General features: G+C 33.1%; 1 pseudogene; it reads left to right on the plus strand.

Annotated features, from left to right (window-relative positions):
• Positions 1-3843: 3843 nt before the first annotated feature.
• On the plus strand, positions 3844-6443 carry LOC138944048 (uncharacterized; annotated as a pseudogene).
• The last annotated feature ends 5804 nt before the right edge of the window (positions 6444-12247 follow it).

Genomic DNA, 12247 nt, shown 5'->3' on the forward strand with positions numbered 1-12247 from the left:
TAACTACACAGCAAATTGGCGGCAGAAACCGAGCAAAGCTTGCTGACATGACTGACATCAGATTGTCGGCAAAAACTGAGCAGGATCTAGAGTGCGCAATCTGATGGCAAATTGGCAGCAAAAACCGAACAAAATCTGCAGCTTATTACAAAGTATTATAAAATAGTTCAGTCGCTTATCGCTATGCGGCGCGTTATTCATTATCTATACCCGTATTCAAATTCTTGTCATGAGTGTATATAAAGCCTACAAAATGCTAATAATATTATCATATATATATTTCTATCAGTTCAATTTTTGACATAATTCTTATACAGGAAATTCAGATATTGAATTGATTTTTGGCAAATCGGACAGATAATTGTTCGATTTTCACTTATTCAAACAATTTCTGTCCAAAAAGATCTTTAATTTTATAAATTAAGTTATTTGAATTTACTTATATGTTTTAACATATTAATATATGATTTTATATAATGTCTAATTATCTAATGGTCATTTTATGACCAAAACTTATCATCATTTTGTTACTTAGGGTTAAGGCTTTAAATCTATTTAAATATATACTTTTATATGAATGGCCAAAAGCTGCAGAATTTGTTCGGTTTTTGCTGACAATCTGCTATCAGATTGTCTTGCGCAGATCTTGGTCGATTTTTGCCATCAATTTGGCGTCAAATCATGTCAAGCTTTGCTCGGTTTTTGCCGTCAATTTGCTGTCAGGTTATGTCAACAAGCTTTGTCACCAAAACACAAGCTTAATGCGGACACAGATGGCACTGGATTTGTTACCAAGTTTTGAGCGAATTTGATGCCAATTTGGCGACAATTTGTTAACAAATTGCTATCTGGGTTGTTATTACCGATTAAGTTGGCAGATTGCCGGCAAGAATCAAGCAAAGCTTGCTAACATAACTACACAGCAAATTGGCGGCAGAAACCGAGCAAAGCTTGCTGACATGACTGACATCAGATTGTCGGCAAAAACTGAGCAGGATCTAGAGTGCGCAATCTGATGGCAAATTGGCAGCAAAAACCGAACAAAATCTGCAGCTTATTACAAAGTATTATAAAATAGTTCAGTCGCTTATCGCTATGCGGCGCGTTATTCATTATCTATACCCGTATTCAAATTCTTGTCATGAGTGTATATAAAGCCTACAAAATGCTAATAATATTATCATATATATATTTCTATCAGTTCAATTTTTGACATAATTCTTATACAGGAAATTCAGATATTGAATTGATTTTTGGCAAATCGGACAGATAATTGTTCGATTTTCACTTATTCAAACAATTTCTGTCCAAAAAGATCTTTAATTTTATAAATTAAGTTATTTGAATTTACTTATATGTTTTAACATATTAATATATGATTTTATATAATGTCTAATTATCTAATGGTCATTTTATGACCAAAACTTATCATCATTTTGTTACTTAGGGTTAAGGCTTTAAATCTATTTAAATATATACTTTTATATGAATGGCCAAAAGCTGCAGAATTTGTTCGGTTTTTGCTGACAATCTGCTATCAGATTGTCTTGCGCAGATCTTGGTCGATTTTTGCCATCAATTTGGCGTCAAATCATGTCAAGCTTTGCTCGGTTTTTGCCGTCAATTTGCTGTCAGGTTATGTCAACAAGCTTTGTCACCAAAACACAAGCTTAATGCGGACACAGATGGCACTGGATTTGTTACCAAGTTTTGAGCGAATTTGATGCCAATTTGGCGACAATTTGTTAACAAATTGCTATCTGGGTTGTTATTACCGATTAAGTTGGCAGATTGCCGGCAAGAATCAAGCAAAGCTTGCTAACATAACTACACAGCAAATTGGCGGCAGAAACCGAGCAAAGCTTGCTGACATGACTGACATCAGATTGTCGGCAAAAACTGAGCAGGATCTAGAGTGCGCAATCTGATGGCAAATTGGCAGCAAAAACCGAACAAAATCTGCAGCTTATTACAAAGTATTATAAAATAGTTCAGTCGCTTATCGCTATGCGGCGCGTTATTCATTATCTATACCCGTATTCAAATTCTTGTCATGAGTGTATATAAAGCCTACAAAATGCTAATAATATTATCATATATATATTTCTATCAGTTCAATTTTTGACATAATTCTTATACAGGAAATTCAGATATTGAATTGATTTTTGGCAAATCGGACAGATAATTGTTCGATTTTCACTTATTCAAACAATTTCTGTCCAAAAAGATCTTTAATTTTATAAATTAAGTTATTTGAATTTACTTATATGTTTTAACATATTAATATATGATTTTATATAATGTCTAATTATCTAATGGTCATTTTATGACCAAAACTTATCATCATTTTGTTACTTAGGGTTAAGGCTTTAAATCTATTTAAATATATACTTTTATATGAATGGCCAAAAGCTGCAGAATTTGTTCGGTTTTTGCTGACAATCTGCTATCAGATTGTCTTGCGCAGATCTTGGTCGATTTTTGCCATCAATTTGGCGTCAAATCATGTCAAGCTTTGCTCGGTTTTTGCCGTCAATTTGCTGTCAGGTTATGTCAACAAGCTTTGTCACCAAAACACAAGCTTAATGCGGACACAGATGGCACTGGATTTGTTACCAAGTTTTGAGCGAATTTGATGCCAATTTGGCGACAATTTGTTAACAAATTGCTATCTGGGTTGTTATTACCGATTAAGTTGGCAGATTGCCGGCAAGAATCAAGCAAAGCTTGCTAACATAACTACACAGCAAATTGGCGGCAGAAACCGAGCAAAGCTTGCTGACATGACTGACATCAGATTGTCGGCAAAAACTGAGCAGGATCTAGAGTGCGCAATCTGATGGCAAATTGGCAGCAAAAACCGAACAAAATCTGCAGCTTATTACAAAGTATTATAAAATAGTTCAGTCGCTTATCGCTATGCGGCGCGTTATTCATTATCTATACCCGTATTCAAATTCTTGTCATGAGTGTATATAAAGCCTACAAAATGCTAATAATATTATCATATATATATTTCTATCAGTTCAATTTTTGACATAATTCTTATACAGGAAATTCAGATATTGAATTGATTTTTGGCAAATCGGACAGATAATTGTTCGATTTTCACTTATTCAAACAATTTCTGTCCAAAAAGATCTTTAATTTTATAAATTAAGTTATTTGAATTTACTTATATGTTTTAACATATTAATATATGATTTTATATAATGTCTAATTATCTAATGGTCATTTTATGACCAAAACTTATCATCATTTTGTTACTTAGGGTTAAGGCTTTAAATCTATTTAAATATATACTTTTATATGAATGGCCAAAAGCTGCAGAATTTGTTCGGTTTTTGCTGACAATCTGCTATCAGATTGTCTTGCGCAGATTTTGATCGATTTTTGCCATCAATTTGACGTCAAATCATGTCAAGCTTTGCTCGGTTTTTGCCGTCAATTTGCTGTCAGGTTATGTCAACAAGCTTTATCACCAAAACACAAGCTTAATGCGGACACAGATGGCACTGGATTTGTTACCAAATTTTGAGCGAATTTGATGCCAATTTGGCAACAATTTGTTATCAAATTGCTTACTGGGTGAATATTCAGATGCGATACGCTTGATCGAAATATGCGCAAAAGAAATGTGCGTAAAAGAAATGTGCGCAAAAGAAATGTGCGCGAAAGAACTGTGCGCGAAAGAACTGTGCGCGAAAGAAATGTGCGCGAATGAAATGTGCGCGAAAGAAATGTGCGCGAAAGAAATGTGCGCGAAAGAAATATGCGCGAAAGAACTGTGCGCGAAAGAACTGTGCGCGAAAGAACTGTGCGCGAAAGAAATGTGCGCGAAAGAAATGTGCGCGAAAGAAATGTGTGCAAAAGAACTGTGCGCAAAAGAACTGTGTGCAAACGAACTGTGTGTAAACGAACAGTAACAAACGTTTATTTATCAAATGAAATTAATAATAAATATCAAAAAATTTCAAAATTATACATGCATACATGCGTGTGTATGTATTTTAAATTATACAAAAATATGTGTGTGTCCAAAAGCAACGTGTCCAATTGAACGGTGCGCAAATAAAATGTATCTAAACGAACCGTGCACAATTGAAATGTGTCCAATCGAACGGTGCGCAACTTTATGTGTCTAATATCACAGTGTGCGATTGCAACGTGTCTAATTGTACTGTGCGCAAGTGAGCCTCTCCCCTGTCAAACTAGGTGTATATCTCTAAGAAATCAATATAATCGTGAGAAACGAATCTTGAATAGTCAATATAAAAGTGGAAGTGCTGCTTCAACTCACAAACCTTTTGCATTTTATTCTCAATTATCGTTCCTTGATAATTATGTCAGAAAACGAAGGTTTATAATTATTATTGCATAAAACTTACTGTTTTAATAGTATAACATATATCTGCATATTATTATATTTTCAGATCGCATAGTAATATAAAAGCAAATGAAACTTCAATATCCCCAGACAGCACAAGGATGTCCTTAGGACGTCCAAAGCGCATCCAGGACATACATGTAGGATATCCTCAAGATATCCTATTGTAATCCTCAGATCTCCTCTGGATGTCCTGAGAAAGAGTAAATGATAGCCGTATATTAACCTCTGGAGAATCCAGGGAGATCTTGTGGAACATCCTAAGGATTTTTATAGGATATGTTAGGGATATTTTTCGTATGTTTCAAAGAGCAAATTAAAAAATTTAAATATAAATTAAAATTATGTTTTGTTATTTACTGCCATTATTAAAAATCTAATATTAAAAATAGTTCACCGTTCTTTAATATTTGAGGCTTTCGTGCTGAACATGAATATTTTAGGTTTGGCTCCCAGGTTTGAGTTGTGTAATATTTTCTAAACAATCCAATATTTGAATTCCCTATGTTGGGATTGCATCAGAGATTGAATTAATAGAAAATAATTACATTTGTAATTTCCTGTCAGTTGCTCTTTGCAAGCTTTATATAATTCTCATGACCAAATCTCAAATACGAGTTCGCGTGTCGCATAGCGATAAACAAACGAACTAGCGGTTGAATACTATTGTTTGTAAAGTTTTTGGAATGTTGCGAACAGTAACATTTCTCATGAAATATTAAATAAATAATAATTTTGGATATATGAAAATGTGCGCATCAAATTCAATTATTAATATTAAACGAAATTAACGTTAACAATTAATTGCACATGTATATGTCCTCTGGAAATCCAAAAGACATCCAATATAATAGACAGGGCAGATATATCCTACAGACATCCAGTGGACATTTATAGGACATTAATACTTATTATAATACTTAAGATTTCTAAATTATATTAAATAGCCGACACAATTAAAAATAATTACGTATGCATATTAAATTTTTGTAAATATATTTATAATAATATCTTAAAACATCTTACAAATGTCCTGAACCGTCCTGGACATATTCAGGATGATCCTGAGGATGTTTTGTGCTGTCTGGGTCTCTTATATCATCTTCTGAAATATCAATCAATATTCCAAAATCTAGTTTAAATGAAGTATTCGATATCAATAAAATATCAAGTGATTCTGTACAGAAGATTGAAAATAATCCTAATGATGATGAACAGAATAAAGAAAATATTCTTGAAGAAACTCCACAATTAATACGTAAATGAACTAGTGAAAAGATGTATTAAATGTAAAACCTGTTAAATATAAGAAAAGCAAAATGGATGAAACTAAGGAACTTGAAAATATATTTTCATCAGTTTCCAAAAAATTTATCAATGTTTTAGATAACAAACAGGAGAACAATGAAGATGAAACATTTGTTCGATTTATTATTGCTCATTTGGCAAATCTTCCACAATTTGAAAAAAATATAAGGAAAAAAATGATAACTGATGCTTTATTTTCTCCACTGCAAAAGATGTAATATTTCTCTTGTATACTCATATTTCTCTTTTTTTTATTATTTAAATTTATTACTTTGCATTAAAGTACCATTTTTTATTTTATTACATTATATTATCAAAAACATTATTAAATATTACATTATAAAAATTTCGAGAGATTAAAATAATGTTTTTAATTATATTGTTTTTAAAAATAGAACTTTATGATTTCATTATTCAAGAATTACTCAAAAAATACTTTGTTTATTTTATTTACTTATGCAATTTCAAATGTGTAAAATGTGCAATTCTAAAATACTTTGTTAATGTTTTGTTTTCAATACTTAAACGTATTTTTTATGCATAATTATTTTAATGTACATTTTGTTCATTGTATAATTATAATAAAAGCTTTATTTCATTTCAGTTATTTTTTATTTATGTGTAAATATTTATTTATTATTACACACAGATCACCAACATCAAAGTTCTGTTGTAAATGTAATTTTGAAAAGTTGAAACATTACTATGCTATGTGATTAAACATGGATACAATAACGACACTGAATGAAATTTCAGTCAGCATTAATAAATAGTAATAATAAGTAATTAATAAATAAGTAAGTAATAGTTTAGGTACATTCTTTGCTTAATAATAAAATAAATAATACTTAATCAATAAATGCTTTGTTTAATAATTAAAATTTATCGTTAGTAAAACTTGTCAATTACAGCAGATCGTTGCAGTATGCACAATACCTCAAGAAAACAAAAGATAAAAAATTAGTTGGACAGTGACAATTAATATCAATTCATCTGGAAAAATCTGTAAGAGATAATATATATAACATATATATAATATATATATAGATAACATATCGATATATGTACATAGTCTTTACATATAGTTGAGGACTTGAGTGTGCAAAATCTATACAGCATCATTGGCAAACTATTCAACTATTTATAATACAAAAACTATTAACATCTCGACTTTTCATATTACATTTGTTCTGCTCAAATTGAGATCTCTCTAGAATACGCTATTAAAGTATTGTACTGTAGTTTTTAAGTAGTTTCTTGTTATCTTCTTTTATACTGATGTTTTGTTAGAAAGAATAAGGTTTAATAAATAATTGAAAGTTATATACGTACGCATAAATCATTTTTTGTTAAACATTTTCACCATATGCACTTCTTTGCACATAATCATATTGCCATGGGACTTCTCCTGCAGTTGATATAAAATATTTACATAGCGTATCTCTTTGTTTCGAAGCAGATGATACGGTTTCATCATAATCTAAATTTTCTGGTAAAGACATCCATTGCATTTTCTTTATACAGAAAAATGACATGATTTATCTGATTAAAAAGATAGTGTTTTATTTTAAAAAATATAACCTGAATTATCAGATTAAAAACATGTAGTTTAATATTTTAATTTACATTTGTTAAAAATATAAAAATGTTTTAAAATATTATTAATTTAATTAATATTATTTATTTATTTCATATATTCATTATTAATATTTGAGATATTTGTAAATGTTTCAAAATTTAAAATAGTTATATGTTATTATCTGTAGGACTTGGTTAGAGGGCGTGTGAGTGAGCGGATGCGTGCTGAATGCGTGCTTTAGTTTAAGCTAAAATTTATAAGTACAGGGAGTAAGAGAAGTGTTTTTGTAAGGTAAGATAAAATAAGTGAATAGGAAGGAAGCAGGGTGAGGGAAGGCAGGTGTAGGGGAACAATAGTTTGGCCGTAATAGGGCAGGAAAGGGAACGACAAAGGATTGAGGTTAGAATGTCGAAACTGCTAATGTATAAGAAGGAAGGTACGGCAAAAGTCGGTAAGGAAAGTATTTGCAAGAATGGAAACCCATTGGAGGATGGTAGAAAAGGTACGGTAAAAAGAAAGGTAACGTTTGCACTTAAGGGGAATAAGGATGAAACTAATGTGTTAAAAGAGTTAAGAAAAGAGAGGAAATTGATAAGGGAGGAATTAAAAGAGATTAAAAATATAAAGGAAAGTTTAACGGAGGAAATAAGTAGCGTAGAAAGAAAAGAGTTAGTTTGGGGGGCTAGAATGATAAGAATAGAGGAGAGGTTAGAAAAAATAGAAAAAGGTATGGAAATAATGAAGATAGGATATGGAAATTTAGAAGAAGGGACGAATTTATCGGAGGAAAGTGAGAGAGACAGCAGGGGAAGTAGAAGCAGAAAAAGTAGTTTTTACGGTTCTTATGGATCGATAATAAGTGATGAAAGGTTAAGTAGTAAGGAGGTAGAAAGTATAAGGAAAATGGTATTAGATAAAGAAAGGGAAGAAAGAAAAAATAATATAGTGATTAAAGGGATTGACATAAAAGAAATAGATAAAGATAAGAGGAGGTGAGGAGATGTTATAAGAAATGGAGAAAAGGTAAAATAGGTAAAGAGAAATATATGGAGGAAAGAAAGGAGTTGAAAGAGCTCGCAGAGAGGAAGCAAAGAGAGAAGAGAGAAGGAGAAGAAAAAGAGTTGAAGAATTTAAGAAACCCCACGGAAGGATGGAGATTTATAAATAGGAAAAGGAAGAAGAGGACTTGGAAGGAAGCGGAGATAAGTAAAGAAGTGTGGAGAAGCTACTTCAGGGAGTTACTGGAAGGTAAAAGACACAGAAAGGGAGAGTTAACAGAGAAGAAGAAGGAGAAATTAAAAGTATACGAGAGGAGAGGACAAAAGGATAGCTGGAAAAAGAGGAAATTGGTAAAGCGGTTAGGAAGTTGAAAATGAAGAAGGCAGTAGGGGTGGATGGAATACCAATAGAAGCTTGGAAATTCGGAGGAGGTGCAGTGAAGAAAGGGCTGGTGGAAATATTGAGGCAAATATGGAAAGAGGGATATATACCCAAGGACTGGAAAATGTCAATAATTGTCCCATTGTATAAGAGAGGTGACATTAATAAGGCTGGTAACTATAGAGGCATATTTTTGCTGTGCTCGGTTTATAAGATATATGCTGAGATTTTGTGGAACAGACTTGAAGACGAAACAGAGAGACTGAGTTTGCTACCGGAAAGCCAGGCAGGATTCAGAAGAGGAAGGTCTACAATAGATAATATGTTTGTATTGAACCATATTGTCCAGAGGGAGAGAGAAAAAGGAAACAAGGAAGGAAAGGTTTATGCTGTTTGTAGACCTGAAAGCAGCCTTCGATAATGTGGAAAGGGAACAACTGTGGAAAGGATTAAAGGAGAAAGGAGTCGCAGAGGATCTCGTCTGGAAGATGGAAAAGATATATGAAGAAACGGAGGTAGCAGTAAGGGTAAAAGAAGAAATCACTGAGAAGTTTTTTACAACGAAGGGAGTAAGGCAAGGTTGTGTGATGAGTCCGCCGCTGTTCAACTTGTATGTAGCGGAGATAGGAAAGGAGTTAGAAAGGCGTAATATTGGGGGTATAAGAGTAGGTAGAAAGGTTATGGTCCTTAGAGTATGCGGATGATATGGTTTTTATAGCAAAGAATAAAGAGGCACTGATGGATATGTTGCAGACAGTAAAGAGATTTTTAAAGAAAAGGAAAATGATATTATGTACCGAAAAAACAAAGGTGATGGTTTTTAACAGAGGAAATAGGAAAAAGAAAGAGCCATGGAAATGGGAAGGGAAAGATATAGAGGAGGTAAAGATTTTCAAGTATTTTGGTTTTGTGTTCAATAGTAATGGAAATTATAAAGAACACATAAAGGATTTATATAACAAGGGAAGGTTGGCAGCCAATAAAACATGGGGTTTGGGGGAAAGGATGTGTAGAGATGATTTTATAAGAAGATGGGGTTTATTTAGGTATCTGGTGCAGAGTGCAATGTCGCACGGAATGGAAATATGGGGCTGGGAGGAGAAGGAATTAAAAAGAGTGATGTTAGATTACGTAAGATGGTTAGGTTATTCAGGTTAGAATTCTGTACGCCAAGGTATTTAATGTCGAGAGAATTAGGTTTAAACACATTAAGGATAGAGTGGGGTATAAGAGCCAGGAGATATGAGGAAAAGATAACAGGTATGGAAGAAAGTAGATGGGTAAAAAAGTGTTGGATGGAAAAAGAAGTAAATAGAAGGGGGGAATATGTATAATAGGGAGAGAGAAAAATATTATAATAGAAATGGGTGGGGTATTGAAGCATTAGAAATTTTAAGAGAGGAAGGAATTGATATAAGTGAGGAGCTGAGAAATAGGGACAGGGAAGTGCAGAGACAATTAGAGGATAATAAAATTAGGGAAGCTAGATATAATAAGAAATACAAGGATTTGGAAATAAGGTTGAAAGGGCCAATGTATTTAAGGGAAGGAAATGTGGATATAGAAATTTTAGGCGACAGCGTAAGGGCTTTATTAAGGTTAAGGTGCGGAAACATGGAGGATAGAAATAAATATTGGTTAGGGGAGGAAGCGTGTGTCTGTGTATTTTGCGATATAGGCGAGGATTGTATTTATAAGTTATTATTTTAAAGATTGTGATGTAACTAAAAGATGGTTTACAGAAATAGGTAAAGTCATTCTCGTGTAACGAAAAAATAAATTTTCATCATTTTTTAGATCTTGAAAAAGTGTGTCAAATCCCCGTATTTGTACCTTACTTGGTTTATAGGTCTTACATACCACCTTCTATTACCATCTTAACTGTCTTTTTTTACGTTTTAATAATTTGTATAAAAATATCCAATATAAAACAATCAACAAAAATTGTTAATTGTGCACTTTTAATATTAGAAATTTTTCTGTAAAAGATGTTTAATTTTAACATTATGATATGCGTGCGTGCGTGTGTGCGTGCGAGTGTACGCGATTTGTTATGCAATCGCTAATTTCCGCAATTTTTGATATATCTAGTTGAATTTTTTTACATGAATAAAATATTATTAAAGGATGGTTGGTATTGAATCTAATGAGAATCGGTGAAAAAGTTCATTTTTATAAAATTTTGTTTTTTAAAAATGCTTGTATACGTTGTAACTTTCACAAATTTTGAAATATCGGGTTAAACTTTTTACATAGATAGATTATTATTAAAGGATGGTTGATATTGAATTTGGTGAGAATCGTTGAAAGAGTTCATTTTTTATAAAATTTTGAATTTTTTAAGAAATTAGTGCAATGAAGCTCTGATATCCAAGTATAATGCGGAAGGAAGGGCTTATTGAGAGCTTAGCGCCGTAATCATTGCGCGATTATAGTTTGTTTGAAATGTTTATTGTACGTTTCGGTCCGAGGGTTTGGACCTTCTTCAGCATCTATTATAATTATGATTAAGAATATGTTATACATGGATCAATTCTTACAATTAAAAATGCAAATAATTTTAAAACGTACGTGGTATGCGTATGTCGCTGGCGCCGAGCAATCCTGTCGACTCACTTAATTTAGTCTTTTTTACGGTCCCTGCCGTGTATGACTTATTTCAAAGGGTTTATGTTGTTCGTAACCGTGCTGCATTGGTCGTACAGATCACCGTGGGCCACGAAATTCAAGACGCAACTGTTTTTTGGCATCGATGATTTACATTGTCTGTATTGGTTTCGCGTAGTATTGTTGACCGTATTTGTTGTGTGTTTGTTTGTAGGTCGACTAATATTTATTAAAATTCAAACCTATCTAACGGATATCTTAAATTGTTGTACCGTTATGCCTAATTATGTAAACGAAAGTATTTTAACAAACAATTAAAACCACGCACAACTTAATTAGAGTTCTGATATCAAATAAATTAATTCAAGTCGAGTGACGTAAAATAAATAAATTAGTTTAGAATTATGTTTGTAATTAAATAGTTGAAGTCGTATGAAATAAAAATCAACGTCTCCACGCAGTACCAACTCCCACCGCCGTCCCGACGGCGCACAGTGGGAGACATCGGCCGGGTATATAAGGCCGGCCAGCCAAGACGTCAAGACCAGATCCCGTCTTGCCATCCAGTTCCTGACACCGATCTAATCACTATCTACTACCTCTTGAGGCTAAAATTGTCCTTAACTCTGCTGAGTTGCACCGCTTCTCTCTACCTACAGGACTGAGGTTGCCCTCGGCTCTGCCGGGTTGTACCGGCTCCTATCTCTGCCTGGGGTCAAGGCTGTACTTAGCTCCGTCGGGTGCCACCGGCTTTCGTTGCTAAGGCAGGGTTCGACGCGACATTGGACCCTGTCCGCAATACCTAACTGCCTAGCCAAATATTAGCTCATAAGTGGATGCCCGATAGGAGTAAATCGCTTAATACCAAGCTCGCGAGTAGTAATACTCTTGCCCGTTAGTAATAAGCCTGTTAATAATAAGTCCACTAGTTATAACCGCGTCTAGTAATAAGCCTGTTAATCATAAGTCCGCTAAATATAACCGCG

The sequence above is a fragment of the Polyergus mexicanus genome, unplaced genomic scaffold (genome assembly GCF_030449975.1).
Source record: "Polyergus mexicanus isolate NDT 795.1 unplaced genomic scaffold, iyPolMexi1.0 SCAF_79, whole genome shotgun sequence".
Classification (NCBI taxonomy): domain Eukaryota; kingdom Metazoa; phylum Arthropoda; class Insecta; order Hymenoptera; family Formicidae; genus Polyergus; species Polyergus mexicanus.